This window comes from Anomalospiza imberbis, chromosome 3 (assembly GCF_031753505.1).
Source record: "Anomalospiza imberbis isolate Cuckoo-Finch-1a 21T00152 chromosome 3, ASM3175350v1, whole genome shotgun sequence".
NCBI lineage: Eukaryota > Metazoa > Chordata > Aves > Passeriformes > Viduidae > Anomalospiza > Anomalospiza imberbis.
The window spans coordinates 106,102,595-106,127,263 of record NC_089683.1 but is presented as its reverse complement, the minus strand read 5'-3'; the positions used below and the strand labels follow the sequence as shown (position 1 = coordinate 106,127,263).

General features: G+C 42.2%; 1 long non-coding RNA gene across 1 annotated transcript in view; it reads right to left on the bottom strand.

The window, feature by feature from the left end:
• Positions 1-3,229: 3,229 nt before the first annotated feature.
• The window catches only part of LOC137469985 (uncharacterized), a 33,302-nt gene continuing 11,862 nt past the window's right edge, over positions 3,230-24,669 (bottom strand). The window contains exon 3 of the long non-coding RNA XR_010996851.1: positions 3,230-3,611. This is a non-coding gene — a long non-coding RNA (uncharacterized lncRNA). The remainder of the gene's footprint in view (positions 3,612-24,669) is intronic.

Genomic DNA, 24,669 nt, shown 5'->3' with positions numbered 1-24,669 from the left:
TGAGGGACCTGGCAGAGGTGGCCACTTCCCCTGTGCACCCATGTCCCTGCTGCTGCTCCCTTCTCCAGCATCATTCACAACATCTTTTCCAAGCACTTTCCTGGAAAACACCTCCAAATTAATTTTACCCAGTGCGGGTGAAATTTCTGGAAGTACCTCCGTGATGGTGGGAGGCCGGCACGAAGTTTTAAAATGGATTTGGGCTGGCATCCAAGGGCATATTTGGTTGCCAAACACCCGTTTGGTGGAAGGATCTCTGTGCCCGAAGCTGTGAGCACAGCGATGGCCCCAAGAGCTCCCAAGGCTCCGGAGGATGCCAGACGTGGGCCCACTGTCACTGTGGAGTTCTCAGTGAGCACAGTGACACAGCTGGGTTGGTGAGCTGCTCTCATAAGAAACCCTGGGCCTTTGCATTATTCCTCTCTGAATAAGACTCCCACCCAATCCTAAATTGTCATTCTGCAAGGATGAATCACGCTCCCATTCCTTCTCTATTGTTGGCAGAATTCATTTTCCCTATTGTTCTTCTGTAGATTAGGGTAATTCATTCAGAAATGAAATTCAGCCCTATACAATGGCCTTGGCAAAACTAAATGCTGTTGAAGAGAGCATGGGGCATGGCAATCCTTCTAAAAAGGGGGAATTTCACTGTAACTTCTTTTGACCAAGTTTCATCATTCATTTTCAAGGGAGCTGTTTAGAAACACAGTCTCTGTGCTTTACTCCACCTTAATTATAAAAAAAATACATAAGCCTTTTTATTTATTACCTCCTTTTCCATGCTTATATTTCTCCAATTGTTAATAATTTTAATTAACACCAGAATTCCTCAGCAGCACGCCATCTCCTTTTTCATTACAAGTGTTAATTGCAGACTCAAATAAAAGATGAAGAACAAATTGAGGTAAACATCAAAGGAAGCTCAACACTGTTGGATGTGCAGAAAAACAATTACTTGCACAGTTGTTTTGTAAGGGCTTCAGTTGATTAATAGGAAAGCTTTAAACCCATTTTTGTATATCCTTCTACCTCTATGTATTTTTTTTAAAACAGTATATACACATCAAGCTCTTTTCTTCTTTGCCAAATACTTTTTACTCAGATACATCTTGTTCAGGACTGCTCAGAGAGCTGAAGCAAACTCAGAACCTAAGCTCTGATCTACATCTTTATTTCCAGTTTTATTTTGAAAGATTTTATCAGTAAGTGGTACTACTCATACCAAATATTGAGGGCTTCTAAAATCTTGACCTAACGGGGGGTCATTTATCTCCATGTATAGGTACATATACATTGCACATACATACGGGCACAACAACATTTTCCACCAAAACAAAGAGCACATTGGATAAGAAAAGGAGTCAGGTGGTGCCTCTAAAGGCCAGCTGTAGCATCCAATCCTATTTCTCAACAGTTTAGAATCAAAGGCTGGTTTGTGTTGGGAGAGACCTCAAAGATAACAGGTTCACGCCCCCTGCCATGGGCAGGGACACCTCCCATTAGATCAGGTTGCTCAGAGCCCTGTTCAACCTGGCCTTTCATATCTCTTAGTCAGAGGTCAATAGAAGCAGGCAAAGAACTTGGCAGAACAAAAATCCCTGGGACTTTCTCAGGACACAGGGAGGTAGTAGGTAGGTGTTTCACAACAAAGAGCACACATCTGAGCACTCAATGCAGAGGCAAGGTGTTCCCCGGGGCTGAGGAGAAAGGGCAAGGACAGCGCTGGTGCTGTGTTCTACCCAGGGACGGACCAGCTGCACTCCCTGAAAGCTTCACCAGCAAGGGGGAGGAGGAGCTTGCCCCTCATTGCCAGTAGAAGCTACAACATCTGCAGCTGCAGCTGAATCCGCAGGTGGGTGTAGAGGCACAGTTGAGCCCTCCCAGCTCAGTCTTGTGCACAGATACAGAGCAGTCAGTGTGACAGAAAAGTGGAGCTGACAGTTTGAGATGGAGATCTCTAATTCTCCCAGCTTCACCTGCCAGAGCTCGTGAGTCGGAACATCCCATCCTTATCCTCAAGTTATGCCAAAAACAGCACCACAGAAAAGTGTGGCTGCTGGTCTGATCTGCCTTCATGGCAGAGTATTCCTGATGTCAACCTTTCTTACTTTCCCCCAAAGCTCTCTTGCTACATTTTAGGCAAGGGAGGCACTCCTGGACAAGCACCTCTCCTGGACAAGCACCTCTCTACCCCAGCAGTGCTGCTCAGGATCCATTTAACATGTGCCACTTGAGCCCTTGGAGCCCTGTAGGATTCACATGGAACTTGACCAGCCCTGGGGATACCCATCCTTTAACACACAGAATTTGCCTGCATTGTAGATTCAGGCTTAGGCTACAGAGAAAGGACATGTCACTCTACATGCCTTTTTATCACTGAATCTCCCCTAAAAATTCATCCCTTCCCATTTTCCATATTAGATTTCTTATTAATTTGTATATATTTTCTGTTCCTTCTGTGTTTTTTTAGTACATCCTGATTTGTGTTATTCAACATCAATATCAACTTGGTTTTTATGAAGTTTTTGCCTCATTAACAAAGGTTTTCCATTTTAAAAAAATTAACATGGACTAAAGGCTACTGTTATCCTGCCCTACTTCCCGGTCCAGCACAACTCTCCATCCCAAAAAGAAACATCGCACTCCTTTGCTGGGGAATCCCTCAGGAAAGGTTCACTTGATTTAACCACAATATTTCCCAAGCGTTTCCAATTTAAGCCCCCAGAAGGAGCCTCAGGAGGGATACTGCAGCCCCAACACTTCATTTTTCTGAAGTCCTCCATGCCCATCGGAGTTCACTTCATGTTGGCTTGGTCCCCAATTACCCCTTCACAGTCACACCTACTCCCTTCCCTGCACGGTCCATGAACAACAGCAGATGGATTATAACCCCCAGCCCCTTCCCCATCACCTTCAACCAGTAAAGAGAAATAACAAAATCAGATTTTTAAATTGTTTTTCTGAATGGGCACAGAGGGTCTGTACGGGATCAAGTGTTTGAGGCAGATCCTGGCATCTCCAGCAGCCACTCAGAGCATAATGATGAAATTCCCTGATTTGCCCTCCCTTGTTTCACTCTGCACTTTGACTTTTCAAGTTTTCTATTTTGTTCCATCCCCTATTTCCCCGCCAACCCTCCTCAGCTCCCAGCACTTGCTCTCTCTTTCAACTCTTGTGTGAAATGCTGCTCTCCTCTGTTGTGGATTTTCTTCTTCGGGGTTCCTTTTTTTTTTTTTTTTCTCTAATTTCCATTTTTCCAAAAGGAAATAGGACCTGCTTTAATTACTGCACCAGTTAGCATCCTCCAGCCTTCTACCAACCCCTTTCATTTTCACTGCTTCCTCCCAGTGGACCTGGCCCACTCAATTTCACAATTCTCTAAAATTTACTTTCCTAAATGTAGTTCTGTGTGCATAATTCATCCATAAATTTGATTTGTTTCCCAGTGGGATTATCAAAAAATCTTCCATAGCATTTTTTTTCCCATACCTGTTGTTATTCTTTCCTTGCAGGTAATTATACACAAAAAGTTACATATTTAGGGCAGGAAAGCAGGAGAAAGCAGATCATGCTTCAAAATCCACGTTTCCCTCTCCTTATTGAGACGACTTCTTCCCATAACCAAATACATCCATTTAATTCAATAGGGCTGACATTTCTAAGGAAAATTAAGTAGACATTGCTTTATGGCAAAATGTGAGTTAAGCAGAGCCAGATTTGAGCTGATGTAAATCAAAACAGACCTATTGTCTTCAGAGAAAGTGCATCATTTTCTAGGGATAAAACCAAATTTTAAAAGGACCACTGTGCAGACATAGCACAGCTGAGAATCAGGACTACCTTTAAATCTGTTGGGTTTTGTAATTGTTTTTCTTTCTCTTAAAATTGCAAGCAGACTGACTTAGCACTTTTTTTTTTTGAGCAATTAATAGCATGGAGTCTAATTTGGAGGAAAAGCTAACGCCCAGGAAAACCAAGCAGCACAGATGACAAAATTATCACACCTTCCCTGGTATTGGCAAGAAGAATGAGGGCTGAAGGCTTGCACATGTGGCTTACTTACTTGCATTAGTGTGAAAACTAGTGTGCTTTGAGGGGGGGAGGGGGAATGTATTTTATTCTTCAAATCAGATTCCTTTTTCATATCAATTCATGACACGATATCCATTTTTTTGAGTCTTTCCTGTCAGGAGGGAAACATGCTCACAAGTATCTTCTATATGGGTTTATTTGTCAAATTATCACAGGACAAACCGTGATGAATAACATCCATACAAATGTGTTGCCTTTTATATGTGCTTACTTCACAGTAAGTGAGAACAGAGAGAAAACCAACCCAAACAGACAGAAAACACACAGAGCATGACTATTTGTAACTTATATGCAAAAAGCTTCATACAGAAGAGAAATATCCCTGGGCTCCTTGCTGCTATTATAATAATACAAGTAAGAAATATATAAAATACCTCATAAACCAGCTTGTTGGATTTTATTGCAAGAAACCCATCAGCCATCATATTACTATGCATATCCTCTTACTGCATTGTCTAACAACAGCAATTCAAATTTTAAAAAATATATAAAAAACCTTAACAACCTGGGAATAAATTCTCTCTTTCATGCATGCCAGCAGCTCCCATTAACAGTAGTAGGAGTTTCTCTGCAGGGGCTTGTCAAGGTGAGAATAGACTGCCCACCCTTCTCCCCTCTTCAGAGACTGAGTGCTGAATTGCTGCATATATTTTTTTTTTCATGGAGAGATCAAATAAGAAAGCCAGGAATAAAAGATATTTTTAAAAAAATCCCAACTCCAAACAACCCAGTAATAAAGACAGTTCCAAAGAGGAAAGGTACAGTGTTACATATCCTCTTGCTCCTTGACATCCTCCAGGATAAGTGAGACAACCCCCCCACCACCACTTTTCTGTGCCCTGCAGCTCTCAGAACATGCCCATCTGTCCACATCTGGGCAGAAGGGCAGAGTTGCATCTTGTGAGTATAATATTAGAAATTAGAAACAGAAAATATTACAAAACTATGTTCATTCTTCTTCATAGAAAATGTAATTTCCTCAAAAATGTAATTTCTGCATGAAAAATTGCAAATATTTTCCTCCAGTAAAAACTTTCATGAAACAGATTCCTTTCAAATTCAGTACTTAAATGAGAATCAGTCAACACCAAATAGTATCAGAGGTAAAGGTTGGTTGTGGTCTTTCCTCCCACTTTTAGCCAGAAGTCTTCATAGGAGCAAAGAACGCCTGTCAATTTTAAACCCCATCACTTAAGTATTAGATGAAACCCCAACTCTAGAGGTCCTCTGACTTTCTTTAAAAAAGGATATGTTCTTTTTCACATTTTAGAGTTTTCCCCTGCTGCTACTTGAGAGACCTGAAAGGATATGGATGAATTTCAGCCTAAATAAAGCAGTGAATTAATTCCACTTGATCTCATTTTCCAAGGTAATGCAAAGAGTCAATCCTATATTACTTCCCCCTTTCCATACCATAAAAGCAGCTAAAAAGTGGGGCTGCTTCCCAGAAATACAGCATCTGGTGGTAACTAAAGGAAAACAGTGCAGGAAAACACCCTTGGAGTGCTCAGGGAGCCAGAGACAGTGCAGGGAGGCTTGGCTGTCAAGTGCAATGCAGGGTCGAGCTGCATTTGGAATTCATCCTTTCAGCAGTGGCAAGAAGACAAAAGACAAAGCTGAAGTGTCACATAAGAGATAAGAAAGTTAAATGGTGCATAAACAAATCTGATGCTATGTTTGACCTGTGGGGGAAGGGAAGAGAATACACACTGCATGCTGTACATTTTCTGGGAGACAAATGGATGGGTGATTGGAAACTTGTTCATATACTTCATAGGCTTCTGCCATTCACTAAATGTGAGGTAATAAACCTTATTGGATTTCATACTTTGTGGGAAATGACTCTTTCATAGTTTTGTCCCCTTAATGGATACTCATTTAGGAAAGTACTATATAGGTTTTATTGCATCAAAAGGAATAAAGGGTTTTAAATGAATCCTAATGCTCTCTCAAAGTGCTAGAGTTGGGAACTTCAAGCTAAATTCCCAGTTAGAAGCAGAATCTTTCATAAGCTTTTTAATGTACAGAAAGAAAACTTTGGGGATCAAAGTATTTTATTTAATAAGCCTTAAGTCTCATTTCTACTTTGATTTTTATAGATAGCCTCTTTCATCTCTCCTCAGTTTTCCTCATCTTCAAGTGTCTCTTCAACCTCCTTACTCTTCTTCTCCTTTTCCCCCAGTCCTCTTCTCTACTGGGCAAAACACCTATTCCCTCAAAAGAGTACGCAGTTTTCTTCTCCACCTAGTTCAGAGTTGCCTCCTATTTCTGTATTTTTATGCACTGTTTCCCCCCCACTGGCCTTTTATTGACACATCTGGGAATCATAAAATAAGACAGTCTCATTTTCTGGCATTATTGTTCCTGAACAGTGGAAATGCCTTAAAGGCAAGGAAAACCTTGCTTCCCTGCTTTCTGAGACTCATGACTAGCTACTACCCTGGAGCAAGTCAATCTCACAAAGACTTCCCACAGATCTGAAGACATGAGCTGCTCTTATACTGCTGGCCGCGAAGGCACTCCTGGCACCCAGCATTTACGTGCTTGTTTGTTACAACCTCACTTTTCTTGTCTCTTTTACACAGAGAACTACTTTATTCACGTCCATCCCTACCACGTCTGGGACCTAGGGGAAACCCAGGTATCAACACGCATGCATCTATTCCAGATGGTGCATACTCCTCTTGACTCTCTTCTTTCCTGTTTCTAACCCGATGCTATTTGGAATTCATTCCCCATTTCTTCTGCAAGTTTTCCTGCAGATAATTCAGTCATGATGACAAGAACCCCACTTCCCTCATATGCTGTGGTGGTTTTGCATGGGAGCTTCTATACGTAGTGGCCAAAACCACTACATATGCACATCCCTAACCTCTGGAAGTAGGCCATGGAAGATGAATCAGCCAATACTTCTGAGATGCACTGTCTAGAATGATGCACAGTTGTGGAGAGAACAATCTTTCCATTAATTTCAGTTTCTCAGTCCTCGAGTGTAATAGTATGACATGAATTCATCAGATGTGAGCATGACCAGCTCCTTGTAGGACTGAGACTGGCTGTAGAAAAATCTCTTAACATGCATAGCATCCCTGTGATTTAATCACAAAAAAAAGGCATTTTTCTGTTTTGAGGCAGGGGAAAGCACCAGTCACCCTGTGTTAGATGAGCCCTATCTGCCAACTGAGCTGCTCTTTGAGTTCACTCTGTGGTGGATTAAAACAACTTGGTTTAAACCACTGTCAAACACCTCTTCCTGCATGTATGAACTTGACAGCTGAGCTGGTTTAGGTGGCTCACATAGGCAGCTAGCAATCAGCCTCCAACTCGTGATGGAACTGCCTATTTCTGTTCTTATTAAAATCTTTTAATTCTAATTCTGTAATAAACTTCCCTTTCAATGACTCAAGGAATGATTTGCTTTGTCTCACATATCTCAGCATCTAAAGAAGCTTTGACAGGAGCATTCCTAGAACTTCTGAGATAAATATATAATAAATCTAATGTTGTCAAGCATGGTGGCATTTTTATTTTATTTTCAAAGAGAATTTAATCTAACTTCCCAGGGGATTCTTCTCTTGTGTCATAACAAAGTCTGGCTTGTAATAGATTTCCCATTTTTCTTTCTATCTTGTATAATGATAAAATTGCTGCAAAGAGAAGTAGTGTTCTATATGTCACAAAATATAAGTGGGAAGTGACAGTCGTCTTTGAAAGGTTGGGCTCAGCCCAAGCCCTGATTTCTGGAATCACAGGCACTAAATTATTTCATGTGGCCCCACTATCAGTTTCCAGCCAGGCTTGAAGTACAGGGAAAGTCCATATGTAACATGAACTCCCCCTCTCCCCATACAAAACAGATAATGAGGGGGTAATAATTAAAAAAAAAAAAAAAAAAAAAAAAAATCAATAAATAGCACTTAAGGGCCAAATTTTGAACTGATGGAATATTGATATAAAACAGTATAAATAACACTAAAATAAAATAAATTTAATATTAACCAGTCAAGAATCTGGTTCATACATATCCATCTCTACATGTCATCCTAAATAAAAAAAAATGAATATTAAATTTATGGCTAGTAATGGGATGTAATAGAATTCATATATCCTTTGAGGAAAAATGCCTCTATTACATTGCATTATAATTCCTCATGTATCAAAGGGATAAAAGCCATTACGCTCTTCAAGGCCATAATTTTCTTCAACAAATTCTAGAATCCTTCCATTTTTATTGAGCATGCACATAAAAGTGTAGTATTTTCAACTGTGCTTTGGATGAATCTATTTTGCTTGCCTGAAAATTGCATTGCTGGCAGAAAGCAGAGCTAGCGCTCTGTGTACACAGTCACATTTGCCACTTAAAAAGAGGATTAAAGGCTTTTTTTTCTGGGCTGTTTTACATTGCAGACCTCAGGCAAGAAGTTCAGAGCACAGCAATGGGCAGGTGAGCAACCTTGAGCTTACAGGTACCTTGTGTTCTGTACAGTTTATTGTAGTGCCGAGTCATCGTGGGAACCTGGGGGGAATTGTGCTGCTCACAATTCAGCATGCAATTACACAAATGCTAATTTGCTGTGTTGGCCAGACCCTTCAACAGCACAGACTTTTTATTTAGGAGAGGCCATTCCCTGTCACGCCTGGTCAAGACCTGAGGTCTCTCACATGTCACACCCAGAGGCTGCTGTCCTTTCTCCCCTCTTCATGCAGATCATACCTGCTGGTCTTTACACAGCTGATGCCAAAGCACTCTCCCAAAGCAGGAGGCTGGGATCATTATTTCCTTTTGACATGTGAAGGGGCTGGGCCAGAAGCAGTTGACTGTCCAAACTGTGCCACATGATGATGACTTAGGAACAGGCAGAACTCAAGTCCCTCAAAGACTCAGACATCTGCCCCAATAGTGTCAGAGACTTTCTCCAAAGGCTTTGGTGACCATGCCTCTGGAATCTTGCCTTAAAAATTTCTAGCCCTTGGATCCCATTAATCACCTCATACTCCTTCCTTAGCTTGTCTGTGGCTTCCACTACACAGCTTCCCTCCCCTCTGCAGGTTTCAGTCCTTCCAGCCTAGTACAGAAGCCCAGGGACACCGTGGGGTGCCCCAGCTTTGCAGGCTGGCCGGACAGAGGCTCTCAAAAGACATCCACCATGAGGTGGATGGTGCTGAGCCTCATCAGCTTCACAGCCTAGCTGCTCTTGAGCCATTGCAGGGAGAGCAGGAGAGGGACTTGTGTAATTGTTCTGAAAGCCTGCCAAGCAGCTCATTTACAGAATTAAGCAGTCTGTAGTATAATTAACACAGGGAAAACTGTATGGCCTTTTGTTACTTGCCACACAAAGTAGCTCATTTCCTCATCCTAACATGACAGGAGGAATGGGATCATAGGTACGGGTCACTGACCAATGCACCTGGATGTCTGCTCTGCTCCATGGCACCTGCTATTCAGGAGTATTTGTGCTGCTTGCAGAGATGCCCAGGTCAGGGCAGATAACTCATGGGGCTCTGAAATGAAAGGAGGGTCTAGGGTTGCAAGGTGGCCACTGCAAGATGCAGCTTCAACACATCTTGGTGCCATCATCCTGCTTTAAAAGCCCAGCCTTCCTTTTACTGTATCTTCCAAGATCTTTCCCCTTCAAGCACCACTTGAGCCATCTATAACAACAGCCCTGGGCCAGGTTCAGAAGCTTTCAGTTTTCAGTGTCTCTATCTGGGATGTTTGTGGCAGATTCTCATTCTGTCCCAAAAAGCACTGAGTCCTATTGAAAATCCAGCCATCCCAATAGTTTCTTATTCCCAGCTGTTACCAGATCTGATATAAAAAGTAAAAGGGAAGTTTCCGTAGCCCTTGGTGAATGCTGGGCCAGTCTCTGAGCTCCTCCACACCCATCACTCCTCTTCAGAGAAGATCTGTTGAAAGGAGGAGGAGGGGAAGCTGGTGTTACAGAAAAGGCCTCCCACCAATGCGTTTGTGCTCCACAACAATGCTGTAAACAGAAGTGTTTCTCTCTATAAAACCTCACATTCACCATGACACATGTTTTTCCTGCTTCTTTGCTTCTTCCTGCTCCTACTCTTGTATGTCCTTGTTAATTGCTCATCTCCCTTTGCTGGGCAGCCAGGAGGGAAGGCACTCATCTTGCCAGGAGCTGCTGGAAGATGCTGCATGAGGGGTTTCAAGCCCCCCTCCTCCCATCTCTCCCCACCCCACTTTCTCTTTTTGAGATGCTGGAATATCACAGGATAAAGAGACTGCAGCTGTGTTGGGGAAAAAATAACACAGTCACGCCTTAGCAATTTATGGACAATTTCCCATTAATAAGAGATAAAGGAGTGCAGCTCAATGGATTTGCAATTGTACACTCACTCTTTGAGAATATGGAGGGGAATCTGACAGCAGTTTGTTCCTCTCAGCAATGGCATTACTATGATTTTGTATGTCCCACTGTACACAGGGGGATCTTGACAGTTTGAAAGGGTTTAACAGTCTGTTAGGAAAAGCATGGATGTATCAAGTTATTGAAATTACCTCAAATACTGTCACTTGCAAGGGAAGCATCTGATAGAAATTAACCATGGGCTCCCATCTGCATGTGCTCAGTAGGCAGGAGTGGGTCTGTTGGGTTGTGAGAATGAGAGACCCAGTTCAATTCTCCTTGCACAGGGGACTAGGAAAACCCATGTTGGAATGCTGCAGAGCACATTTGCATGCATGTTTCCTAGCAGATCAGCTTTCTTGATTCCCACACATCCCACACAAGCTACAGCAATCACAGGCTCTCGCTGCACTATCACCATGGGGGTCTGAAGTTATACTGCTACTGCACACTGCAGACCAATGCAGGAACAATGAGACAACTCCTGCAGGGACAGAGAGCCCTTTGGGGTGAGAAACATGGGTGTACAGAACCCCAGACTAATCAGTTTGTACAGGAGTTTTCTCCTGTGCGCTGTCACCAAGTGCCTGGGTCACTGTGTGCAGTCCTGTAGAGCCAGGGACCAAAGCTGCCAGATATATCTGCTCACCTAGGGAAGAGGTTATTCCTCTTCAGAGTTTCTCTGCACTTGCTTATGCAGTCCTGGAGAGTCACATTAGTTAATGGTGCAGACAGTTCCTCTCAATTTCAGTTCGTTGTCCTCCAGTAAAATTGACTCCTTCTTAATACCTTATGAGCAAGGGCAGCCAGAAGTGCACCTTCTCCACTACTCATATTCCTACACACCCTGACACAGCTCCAGCTTTGAAGTGACTTTTCCATCACTAAGGCTAAAGACAAGCAGAAAATTTCCATTTAAATTTCACAACTCCAGATCTTCTCTCATTCTGTAGTACTGTGCTGTTTTGGAGATAATAGAGCTTGGTTTCCCAATGAAGACATATCATCAGTTATTTTACAAGGGTGTGATTATACCTTCTGTTTTCTTCTAGCCTCTCACTGTACTAATATTTTTTGTTTTGCTGCAGCTACATGATTGCTAAAGCATGTCAAGCATCACTCTGAAGTGACAGCACTGAGGTCCAAGACCTACATACTGGTTTTTTAGCTACATACTGATAAAGCACTTGCTTACAGAGACAAGGGTGCATCACAGAGAATGCTACTGTCCAAAAGAAATGAGCTCCTGCTTTCCCCCCAGCCTCGAGTAATTGCATTAACAGATTCCAGCTCACCCATTACACTTTTAATGAACAATAAAAAAATAGTTTTAAATCACAAGCTTCCATAGTGAACCTACAGTTTGCCAGAGTTTCCAGGCCAGAGTTTTTGCCAAATTCTTTAAAGTCAACTACTAATTTCTAGCTTTACATATATGTAAGTATGTGTGTATATATCTATACATACACATGAGGGGAAAGAAAGCTTGGGTACACCAGTACTGAGGAAATGCACCAACTCCCTAAAGGATTTCCATAAGAAATCACAGACAACCAAAGCAACACCTTCCCAGATCCTGGTATAAGCAGAGGCCCATGAATTCAGCACACATGGACACAAAACTTTAATTTGAAATCTTTTCTCAAAGCTCAGGACAGATTCTCTTTACAACTTCCCAAGATGATCCAAGTTCACAGCAGAGGCAAAATTAGTCACACTCCATGTGTTTTCCAGATTTAGTACAGGTCTCTTACAGTGACAGGCTTTTCCAAAGGATGCAGATTTTGGGCTGCACCACAAACACCCAACGTGCACCTCCTATGACACCTGATCCTTAAAAGTGAAAACCCAACACTTTCCTAGGCAGAAACATTACTTTCCACTGGAGAAGTAAATGACCATCAAATATGTCCATTTTTTCCAAATGGACAAGTTCCTCTCCTTCTTACTCCTGCCTCCAGAGACCATGGTAGCACTGCTCAGCCAGAGTGGGAAGCAGATTGAATCTTCCAAAGTTCTTATTTTCAAAGGAGACAGACAAAGAACAACAGTATTATCTGTCATGGATTAAACACAGCAGTTTAGTGATCCAGCCCAGGGCACCTCCTTCACTTTGGAGAATGACCTCTGCCCCAGCCTTTCTCCCAGCCCATCCTTTCCTCATGGAGATGGGACATTTAGGAGCAGACTGGGACACTAAGGCTCCCCAGTAATGCAGATGCAACAGTAATGCTTCCTTCCAATCTAAAATTACCTAGCATGCACCAGAGCACAAAATAAAACCCAGACAGGCTGAAGTTCACTGGGGGAAAAGATGTGCTTTGCATTCCATACCATATCCAATAACATCTCATCTACCTTAAAAATCACCAGAATTTCAGGGGGCACAGTTTTGGATTTTTAAATAGCTTAGCTGAAAACCATTTTTCCTAATGAAAAACAATAGCAAATTACTTAGTTAATATTAATCTCATGCACAGAAGTAATTATTTCCCAATTGAGACTTGTCTAAAGAATAGTCTTATAGATTATTTTGGAAAGATGACAAGTCTCCTTCTTAGCTTCTGTGTTTTAATTTGCATAAACATGACATTAAAACCTGAAAAAGTCACTTTAAAAAACAATTACACCATCAACAAAACCTGGCAGTGCAGAACTCAATGGCAGCACAGAGATCATCTTGGTAAGAAAAGATAATCTTTTCCTTTTACTGACATTAAACTACCTCTTGCTTTAAACAGGACTGCAGTTCAGATTTAGGTTTTAGGATCCTTGAATAATTGAACATGTGCAAACATCATTATTTTTTAGATGCGCTGCGGCGGGTTCCACACTGAGCAGCTTGACAGGGCTGTTCAGCCCAGTGGAGGAAGGGTTATACAAGATCTTGCCATGTTGAGAAGACAAAAAGGAGACACGTTCCTATTATCATGCCATGCCTGTCTCTGGGAGCTTTTGCTCCATCAAAAACTTGTTAATTGCTGCTTAGGAACAAAGAAACAACATGCTGTGGTGGGACCATTAGGAGTCTATGGGATGGCTCACCCTTAGGAAGGCAGAGGGGTTTAATTGGCTCAGTGTTCTTAGAAGATGCAATAAAGAGGGATAATCAATGGGTGTCAACATCTAATAATGAAGATCTTTTACAAAATGGAAAAGAAACTCCAAACCCTACTTAATTGAAAGCTATGGCATCTGGGGCTGCAAAAAATGAGATGAATGTAAAACTTATGAAGTATTTGTGCACAGCCAAGAAAAAAAAATTGAGAATTTTAAGAGGCCATCATCACTTCATCTCTCTGATGGACCTATGGCTTCAGTTCTCCAGGAAGCAGGTCTGCAAACTCCCATGCAAAACAGTAAATTTAAGTCAGAAGACCCAGAGATCATGTGGCTAATAAATAATTCCCTTACTACAGCTGTGCAAGGACTGTAACGCTTCTTCAGTCCTTACTGGCAAACCAGAAGTTTGCTGTAGAATTCTTTTACCTCATGCAATATATTCATGAAAATTCTCCAGAACTGCTACTTAGTTCTCCCGTTGCTCTCCTTAAGTATACAGCCTACTCCAGAAGCTTCAGACCCAAGAAATAGTTTTATAGTGTGGTTTTATGAAAAGAAATTAAATGGATGCCTAGTATGGCCAGTTTGCATGAAGACTGAAGTCTCCAGAGGTTTCCTCATGAAAATTCAATTCTGATATCCCAACAGTATCAACTCCAAGCAGTGCATACCGAGACTGGTTCCCTGTTTTCCATGAAAATACAGTGGAGCTATAATGGAAGGAATAAATTCATGTACACGAGACTAATAATACTTTGTTTTAGTGTTTTTCTAAAAAATATTTTGCTTTAAAAGCAACCAATAAGGTTTTCTCCAGGAGACAGCAGACAACAGGTCTTGTGGCCTTTTCCCTACTCTCACAGTAAGCATCCTCAAACAGAGGGCTGTCAGAACTCAGAATTAATCCTCATCTTAAATAAATACCCTTTGTTTACTGACAAGTGGACTCTCTTTTGTCTGTGTGTACTCTCCAGTGTTTGGCATGAGGCAGAGAAGCAGAAAGCAATAAAAATGGCCACAAGGACCATGCTCTTCTTCTCCCACAGCACAGACCCTTTGTGCAGAGTAAATGCCAGCTGTAACAGCAGTTGTGATCACAGCTTGCTTGTGACTCCCCTTCTTCCCCCCCAGACCCTTCAGGGTCCAAAGCCAGCTGCAAGAGAGGTGGCATCCAGAGAGACTCTGGCAGGACCAAAGGTACTTGCTGTGAAAAGGAGTCCATGTCTTTGGTTGGAAGACAAGGGCAGGCTACGATTTACCCTGTGGATCTCAGGCCTGGCACTTCCCATGCATTACGAAACGGAATTGTGTCCTCATATTAATTCAAATCAGTAACGAAGTTAGGAGCATCAAAAGGTTTTAGCAGTGTACAGGATTAGGCCAGGCTTAGATAACTGAATAAATGAACTGACTTAATTAGCTCTCCTGAAACAAATTATTACACAGTGCTCATTTCCAACTCTCATATGAACCCCAAAGAGTTCTAGGAATGTATTAATTTCTTGAATAATAAATCTTCTATTTTGCATACCTACTGCAATTATGATGGATAATGAGATTTTAATTAATCACACCCAGGTTTTTTAATGCTTTTGAAGAATGTAGATACATTAGGGACCAATTTATTGAGTAAATTTTGGAGGGAAAAATCAAAGGAGCAGAAATCAACAGGAATAGCAACAAAAAAAATTCTGTGTTAAACAAACTCATATTTAACAGGCTTCTTAAGAACATCCATCCCAAAAACACCCTGTATGTAATATGAAGTCTACAAACTGTCAAATCCTGGTCAAAGTATTGACTTCAGTACCTCTCTAGAGGCAAAATACAGTTATTGGTATTATGCTGCACAGAATACATTCTTGGTTTTACTCAAATAAGGTTTTTTCAACTGTAATTTAACTCCTCACTGTATGAAGATTATTTTCTTGCTCATATATTCTGTACTTCCAGGTACTTCTGAGTGAGAGCCACTTACTATTAACATGGCAAAGCAGCCATTAAACCTTTCTCTCATATTTTTCCTTTTTTTTTCCCTTTTGAGAAGGTAGCTAAAGATCTCTCTCATGGTAAGGTGGTGGCATTGCAGATGTCATTAATTACAAATCAGTTTCTTATATGACTGAGAGCACAAAGATTGTAGGGGGTCTTGTTAACATGAGATTAAATTCTCTTGAAGCGTAATTATTTTGCAAGAGGGTATTGGACTGGATTTATGACAACCTATTTCATCCCTGTGCTTACTGCATTGACCGGAGAGATTTTGTTCATCACAGGGAGAGTATCTATGCTTACCACTTCTCTTGGAGAAACCCTAGCATTTGAAAGGAAAAAACCTTAAGGAGAAGGGACTTTCTATCCTAATTACAGATTTCTAGCAAGTCCCCTTTCTTCTCAGATCCTTTTTTGATAAAAGTGAAGTTGCCACTGGAAAGCACCAAGAAAGTCAAGAGTACAACACCCAGCAGGGCAAGGTCAGTTCTCACACATGTTTAGAATGGAGGAAAAAGGCAGTGCTTCCAGTTTAAGCAAAACTGATTATTAAGTCATGTTGTGAAACTTCCTAATTTTTTTGCCCTTCTTCAATGAACCTTGCTGGATTTGACATGGTAAATAGGTTTGGCTTTCCCTTCCTTTTCTGCCCCTTAAAAGAACTCAATCATTTCCTCTGGAAAAGCCACTTTTCCTTAAAAAAATAGGGTGACAATTTTTTTAATTAAACCAAGCAATTGGCAGCAGCATATTCAGGCTTCTTTTCTCTCTGTTTGAATTGCTAATCTTTGCACTAAAAAAATGTAATCCCTACTGAGACACAGAGCAAGGAAGTGGGGTAGCAGACCCCTCTGCAGCTTCAGTAATCTGGTCTTAAAGTCAGAATTTACAGAAGCAGTTAGGTGCAGGTGTCCCTCTGGCTCAAGGAATTAGGAAACCAAGTACTTGAACTTTGAGAGGATTTTCTCATCTGTGTATTTGGGCTTGTGCATAAATTTGCAAATCTGGCCCCTGTGAGTGCCTTGTAGAAGACGGCCGGATGTGTCCTCCTTGGCTTAGAGAACAGATTTTCTTCTGTTCTCCATGTACACAGAACTGCTCACGAAGGAGCGCCAGCTCCATGCTGCATGGAGTGGGTCCCTGGTTTCAGGAGCAGCCCCCAAGCCCTGAGTTGCTGCTCCCTTCCCCAGTCTGACCCTCTGAGCTGCTCCTCCTCAGCAGCTATTGCACCCCATGCCATAAGGCCCAACCAACAGGGGTACAGAGGATGCTAAATTCCATCTGACCCAGAGAAACTGAGGTCACAGTGGTCAAATATTGCTAGGAAATTTTCATCTGTATTTACAGAAATAGGAAACTTAATACAAAAGGCATCTGGCCCAAGAGAAAGTGTGTGTTTGCTCAGGCCTTTATGGGAAGAAACTCATCATTTATAATCAGCATCAGTGCTGCTGCAATCCACCTTGGTAATGCAAAGATTCATTTAGAAGCTGCTTTGATATGTTGCACTCAGCTCTTTGAGCAATGAAACGCTTTTTTGTGTGGTTTTCCCCACCTCCTGAGTTTGGTTGCCCTCCCCACCACCAATCTAAATTTGCTTTCATGTGCTAGGAAAACAAAAAAAAAAGTGTGAATTCACCACTTCTGAACATCTTGTCCTCCTAATTTGTACAGAGCCGATTTGTTCAGCACAGAAACAGTACTAGGAGCAGAATAAATTTAGCTGGATGCGGGGTGGGGAGAGGGAGGGAATCGCAGAGCCAGTAGGGGAGCAGACAGGGGCTCTCTGCAATGGCGCTGCTCTTCTTGTGTTGTGTGAGCAGGTCTCCTCATGCCCCTGCCCTCCTGCAACCTTGTTTCTGCCAACTGCAGTCAGGATGGAAATGCCACCTCCATGCAAAGCCTCTCCATCATTTTATCTTCCTCATTTCCTCACAAATTTGCCTTTCTTCAAATTAACTGTTTTAGTTCCAGGGTTTCATTTTTTAAATTTTTCCTATCCTCCTTTCAGCTCTCAATTCCCTGGATACCCCATGCCTTCTCAGGGTCTTTCACCCTCCTTTGGCACCCTATATCCTCTTCCCATCCCATCCTTTCCCTTCCCTTGCCCTGCTGCTCCTTAGGCACAAGTCCTTTGCTCCCCCACTTTCTGACACTTTCTCCCAGATTCTTCCCTTCCCAGTTATACCAGCTCTATCCCAGTTGCATCCCCAGAGTCCCCAACTTCTCCCTTGCTACAGTACATACACAAGGACACAGCCAAGAATGTCACTGATCCTGAAGACCAGCACTATTGAGAATACGCAATGAAAAGACATGCCAGAGCCACTCAGGAAAAAAGCTTGGGACTGAGGTGAAATGCAAAATTAACTAAAAGTGGAGAGCAAATATCTGTGTGCATCTGGGCCTAAAAACTACATGGGAGACCCCTGGCAAACTGTGCCATAGACAGCCAGCTTGGAGAAAATCCATAGCAGCAAATCCTCAAGTTAACCCAGGTGCCTCTTGAACCTCTTGCCCATTCAATTTGAACCAATATTTTGGTTGGAATAAATAACAGGTTTTCCTCTTTTGAAATAAAAAGGGCAAGTAGAATTCAGATTTTGTTATCTCAGAATATGAGCTGATGACCTTTGCAAAGAAGGGAGGGAATGGCCAACTTAATCTTTACAGCATTTATTTTATGTAATAGCTTCATCAGCTGAGCTGAAGACAGAAATGGACAGAGCATTATTAGCCCAAGAGAGTTGAGTCTCCTTACATTTCTGGAATAGAAATGGGCATGTAAACCATGATAAGTGGTTATCTTCAGCCAGCAATTTAACACTAGCTACAAAGAGAAAGCAGGCTAGAATCTGCACTGATAAAAGGCATCTTGTGCTATTTGATGTCCAGCACCATAATTTGGGGCATTTTAATCTTTTCTCTTGGAGCGAGAGCCTGCTTGTTCTTTGGGGTCTGAGGAAAGGTGAGGATTGTTACACTGGTACAGCAAGAAATGTGTTAACTTGGCACCAGGGATTCCAGAGGGCAGATCCTCACCCAACATGAGCGTGCCTACCAGGGCCAGATGATGATAAATCCCCCCTCCAGTGCTCCCAGAGGGGCAATGAACAGGTTTGGCAGTCATTTGGAGTGGCCTGAGGGTTGCAGTAATTTGTGCCTCCCCCAGGAAGCCCCAAAATGGGGTAAATCATGCCAGGAGGCCTCAGAGCCAGCCCAGGAGGCGATGGATGTGGGATCTGTGGTGCCAGAAGAGCCATGTGGCTGGGGCTCTCTCCAGGAGGTTCTTCCCTTACAGGACAGCTGAGGGCTGTCAAAGGGAGAATGCAGGCAAACAAAGGAAAAGCTGCTGTCAATAGCACGGCTCATGACTGTCCAGAACAACCCCAAATAGGCCTATCCAGAAACACTGTATTTCCCTAGCACAATTATGGCCTAATAAATCAGAGCAATTACCAGGCACGCATTATTAAAAACATTTTTGTATCTATCCAAAAATATACACATTTTCTCAGTTTGTGCCTGCAGAAACCAGAGCTGCGAGAGAACAAAAGCATTTGTGTCATCAGGCTTCTCTCCTGGCAGTGGATGGGCTTGAGCCAATTACATTTTCTTTTTATACTTCCATCATCTCCAGCGCCTCTGTGAATAACAGAGCTCCTGGCCAAAATGTCACCACAACCATTCCTGCAAGAGCTGGAAGAGTCCCTTCCTGAAACAAGTTCAGCCTTTGGGCAATAGGGTTTGATTGCCAAGTACCACAAATATGTTCTATCCAGATACTGGCAAAATGTCTGTGTAGAGATCTCTGTCACAGCTTGGAGAGAACTTGGCTGTTCACAGGAGGTCCCCTTGGCTCTGAAAGCCACCTTTTGGTCAGCCTCTCTTTTCCCTCTGAGAGATGCACCGATGTCTCCTGGCCTTGTCTGTCACATGAAACCTGGTCCAGAAATTTCCGTGGTAAATCACGGTCCCTCTCAGGCCATATTCCCTCATACTCCTCCGGAGGATGGTACCTTCTCAACTACAAGGAAACAGTAGTGGAACTCAACTGTTACTGAATGAGCCCAGGTACAGGACTTCTGGTCTACAGCAGATTGATGTCATGGTTGCATTTATTTAATATTATCAATATAGAGACATATGCACAGACCATGTTTATTTCACTCTATCAAATATAATTTTAACAAACATGACAATTTTTACTGTGAAACAGAATGCCTCAAATATTATAAGTTTCAGAGCTTTGTAATTGTACTTCAATAGGCACAAGAAGTATTTTACTGCACAGTGAATGCATTTCATTAAAGAGTATAAATTTACACTCTTTTGTAAATGAATGTTCTTTTTACACTGTATTTTTTTTCCTGCAGAATGTTGCCATTTCAGTATTCACTGTAATCACTCCACTGTGTTGCAAGCAAATGTCATTTATATGATATGTAAAAATTCAGAGAAATCAATTCAAGGGAGTCTGATGTATAAATACATGCAAGCCACGTAACACAAATAAACTTACTCCAGATGGTTGCAGATAAAATCAAATCCCACCATCATAAGAAATAAAATTCCCAGTACAAATATAGGCCATTCAGTACAGCTTCTGCTGACCAAACTGGACAGAAAAATTAGCACCAATCCAAACATAATAAATTTAATGAAGTGTTTGCTGCTAATAAGAGACCAAGCATTATGTTTTCTAGGTGGTTAACAGCTTTTCCCTCTGAATGTTTCTAAGAACGTACATGGATTCCCCCAGCTATCTGCCCCAGAAAGTACCTCAGGTAAATATCTAGAAACAGAAAACTATTGAGACTATAAAATTAGCAATTCTAAAAGCAACAATGGTTTATTTGCCTCTCCACATTACAACTGCCTGGATTACTTACAGCACAGCCCAAAGAACATTAACAAACAGCCAAGCTATTTCTTCTCTGTTGATAGCCACCTTATTGCTTTCAGCAGCTAGCAAATTAAACCTTCAAAATAATTCTCATGTGCACTGACTGTAAAGTGAATTTAAATTAAACTAATATATTACAAGAAAAGTGAGTACCTAGCCAGAGTTCTCAGCAGCCTCTTTCTTCTTTCCAAACCAGGCTCAGAGCACACAAATATAGTTACACAGCTCACACCTGCCACCATGCATCTGCACACGCCATATGCTGCAGGACACACCTCATCCCAGCACTCATACACATATGTATTTGCAAACACCTCCTGCCACTGGGAGATGGGGGAGTCCAGCCAAGTGCTACTAAAACCAAATAACAAAAGCCTCGCTGCCCGTTTCTCCTCTGCCAGACCCCTCATGTCCTCCCCGAGTTCTAAAACGGCGATAGTCACCCTCGGCACGCTCAGCAGAGGAAGGGCTCTGACTGGCCCTTTACAGGTGGACATGAAGCCAAAAAAAATTAAGTTACTGACTCAACACAAGGAAATCTTGCATAGCCCTGCTGGTATCCTTCTCCTTCTATTTATCTAGCATTCCCAAGCTTCAAGTTCAGACCTGGGAGCAGCCTGCAACGCTGTCTCACACCTTGCACTTGCTGGCTTCAGTGCAGAGCTAAACACTATGCTGAGAATGTTTTAATGGCTCTATATTCCTGAGGTGGCACAAAAGAATGGCAGTGGACAGATAGATTCAAAGTGCTCTAAAACAGCCTCAAACACAGCTTCTTTGCTCTTAGGCTGCTGGACCAAGCCCTAAAAATATGAAAATCCTGATGTGATTGAGAATAATTACATTTTGGAGAGGTAGTTATTCTTGGTATTTGATGAAATTCAGCTTAGATGAAAATTTGGGAGCTCACTTCTTACCTGTTTATTAAATAATAATTTATTAATAAACTATTTTAAATTTTTTCTTTTTGTTTCTGGGCACATATCAGTTTTGTCTTCTGCACCTCTAGCTTGAAGATTTTAGATTACACTCAAGAACAATTTTTAAAATCTCTGCTCTTACTCTAGGCCAAATTCAAGTTAGCCTCCTGCAAGTAACCCCCTGCAAGTGTCTCAGCAGGATATCATAGCAGAAATGGCTCTTTAAGTCCGGCACTAGGCACAGACAGGTTGGAGAATGGGTATAATCAGATTTCCAGGCAGAAAATCTGACTGCATCAGCACTGTGAAACCCAGCAAGTGTTCAGTACACATAGCACAGAGTAGGGGAAAAAGCAGAAAAATGAGAGCAGCCCTTCTCATGGTAGGTATTGCTTTTCCACAGGAATTCTGGAATCATGGAATGCTTTGGGTTGGAAGGGATCAGGGAATGCTTTGGGTTGGAAGGGACCTTAAAGATCATCTCCTTCCAACTCCTTGCCATGGGCAGTGACACCTTCCACCAGACCAGGTTGCTCCAAGCCCTGTCCAACCTGGCCTTGAACACTTCCAGGGATGGGGCATCCACAACTTCTCTGGGCAGCCTGTGCCAGTGGTTCACCTGCCTCTGAGTGAATAATTTCTTCCTAATAGATAATCTAAACCTGCCCTCTGTCTGCTTAAAGCCATTGTTCCTTGTCCTGACACTGTCCTTGTAAGAAGTCCCTCTCCCTCCTTTTTGGAAACTCCTTTTAGGTACTGGAAGACCACAGTGGGGTCTCACCACGGCCCTCTTTTGTCTGGGCTGAACCCCAGCTGTCTCAGCCTGTCTTTGTAGGAGAGGTGGTCCAGCCCTCTGATTATCTTCGTGGCCTCCTGTGGAGGGTGGCTGGGTGCTCTGGGTGGCTGCCAGCCCCTCGCAGAGCAGGGCAAACACCAGCAAGTTTCTGCAGGGAGATATCACGGGGCACATCCCCTCAGTATCCAATAAGGAATTCCTGCATCATGCCCAACACAAGTCCTGAAGGCTCCTTTTCATACAAAGTCATACATCACAACTCTCCTTACCCCTATGCACTTACACATATGAAGCAGCCTCTCATTTTATTACTCTGTGCAGCGCAGTTTTGATTACTAAAATCTGTTACATACAGACATTCTTGAGACACGTCCAGTTCATGCTGGCATTAGCACATAGTTCCTCCTGGATCACTCCTCAGCATTTTAAAGCTGCCCATGCTGTTGCTTGGTATAAGATTGGATTTACCAGCATTTCATTTCCTAATTCAACCTTCCTGGCTGGAAGTTTCCAGCTCCAGTCCCTTGGAAGCCTGTAAGTTATGCATGGGTCTAGTACCAGAGGAGTTTAGGTGCCCTTTCAGAGCAAGAGTAACATTGCTGGACAGGAACTATGTTATCTGCACTGCAGGTCACAGAGTACTCTGTGATTCCTGCTAATTAAATTCACTGTTGGAAGCTCCTTTCATCTCCATGTGATACGTAACTGCAGAGCTGGATGTTGCCCCTAATTGCTTTCTATAACAAGGTTATAAAAGTCACGCTGTTATGTCCAGTTATGTCAGGGCCCTGACAACTGTACAAGACCAAAAGTGACATTAATACCATACTGTATTTTACCAAAATTGGTTATTAATGAGGAAATTTCAGTCCTCTTTTGGTAGGATCTTACTGTGATCAGTTAAGAGCTGTACTTCCACAGGAATGTAAAGGAACATTAAAATAAAACTCCAAGTAAAAATCTGGATATCTATATAACCTCAATGGCGTGTTAAGACACAAGATAGTCTAATTGAGCAATACTGTTAACTGCCAGGTTACAAAATGTCTCTAATATTATATTACAATTTGTTTTCTTCAGCCCAACACTGAAGTAAACTAAGGGAGTGAGTGCAGATTTCTTGTGATGACCGATTATGTTCCTTGGCAAGGAGCTAAGTGTGAAAAGATCACTGGATGACCAGATGCTTTTCCTCTGCTAACAAAGAACTTCAACACAGTTCAACGTTTGAGCTAAATGGATAAGAGGGACAAATCTGAGACTACCCAAACCCGTCCCAGATCTCCCTGTTTCTGGAGTCAGCAACGAATGAACTAGGGGAAAAAGCAAGTTAGCCCAGCCTGAAACAAGCCTCTTGGCGCCAGCATCATTGCTAATTCCACCTAAAACCCTCACTCCTTGGGAACCCGAGTCCTGTGGAAGTCTTCTCTGGGCACAATCTGCTGTGCTACAGGGCAAAAGATTAATGCAATTACATTAAGTCTCAAATTATTCACCCAGGCCAAGCAGAAGAGAAGGGGTCCTAATGTTCCTATCACCAGCGGGTACATTCTGCACCTACTTGTACTCCTGCATCCTCACTAGACATCAGAGGCAGAATTCATCCACACAGACTTTGAAGTCTGGAATGGCATTATGGAGGGATAGATGCCACTAGATCATGGATATTTTTCTACAGTAATTGCCAATTAATAAGCAAGGGAAGTGCTTATTGCTCAACAGCTCCTGGTTCAGATGGAGATACCTCCGTGCAGTGGGTAGAAGTACCATGCTAAACCATTCCTGCATACCAAACCCACGTGGCACAGGCTTGCCCAAAACCAATAGCGATCAATTATTAGCTAATGAATCAGTTAATCACAGTCTGATATGTATTTAGCCTAGAAAATGCTCACTAGTCCTACATATGCAACATGTTTACATTTACATTTTAGAAGGCTTAGCAGCTTCCAAGTTCCTTTATGTTTACACACAGCAGAGATCTCTAGGAAAATCTGATAGGAAAGCACAGTGTACACTGAATTATTATAACAGACACCTGAATGAAGGTCTTAAGGCAAGGCAGCTCCTCTTGCTTTACACACAACTTGCTCCTTTCTCATTATATTCTTTATCTATTGCTAAGTCAAGAATAAAATCCAATTTTGTCAAAGATTTTAAGCAAAATATAAAGGCAGGGGAAGAGTCCTTTTTCAAATGACTTTCTACTAGACGTGCCCTTGTCCAAGACCAGGGTAATAAGACATTTTAGCCCTTTCCAACAGCCAGATGTCAACCACATCGAAACTATTATCAGCACATCTCCAACTAAAAAGCACCACTGAAGAAAGCTTGCCTTGCTCAGGAGCTAACACAATGTTCCATCAAGTTTTTCAGTTTACAGACAGAAGAAAAAGCTTGGGTTATCGTGTCACTTTGCAGCTCTCCCAGACCTTTACATCTCCACTAGGAATGCAGACAGGACTTCAATGGCTTTGGTTTCTCTGGAGCGTATTTTCAAAGCAGGCATTCAGTCTCAGTCTGATC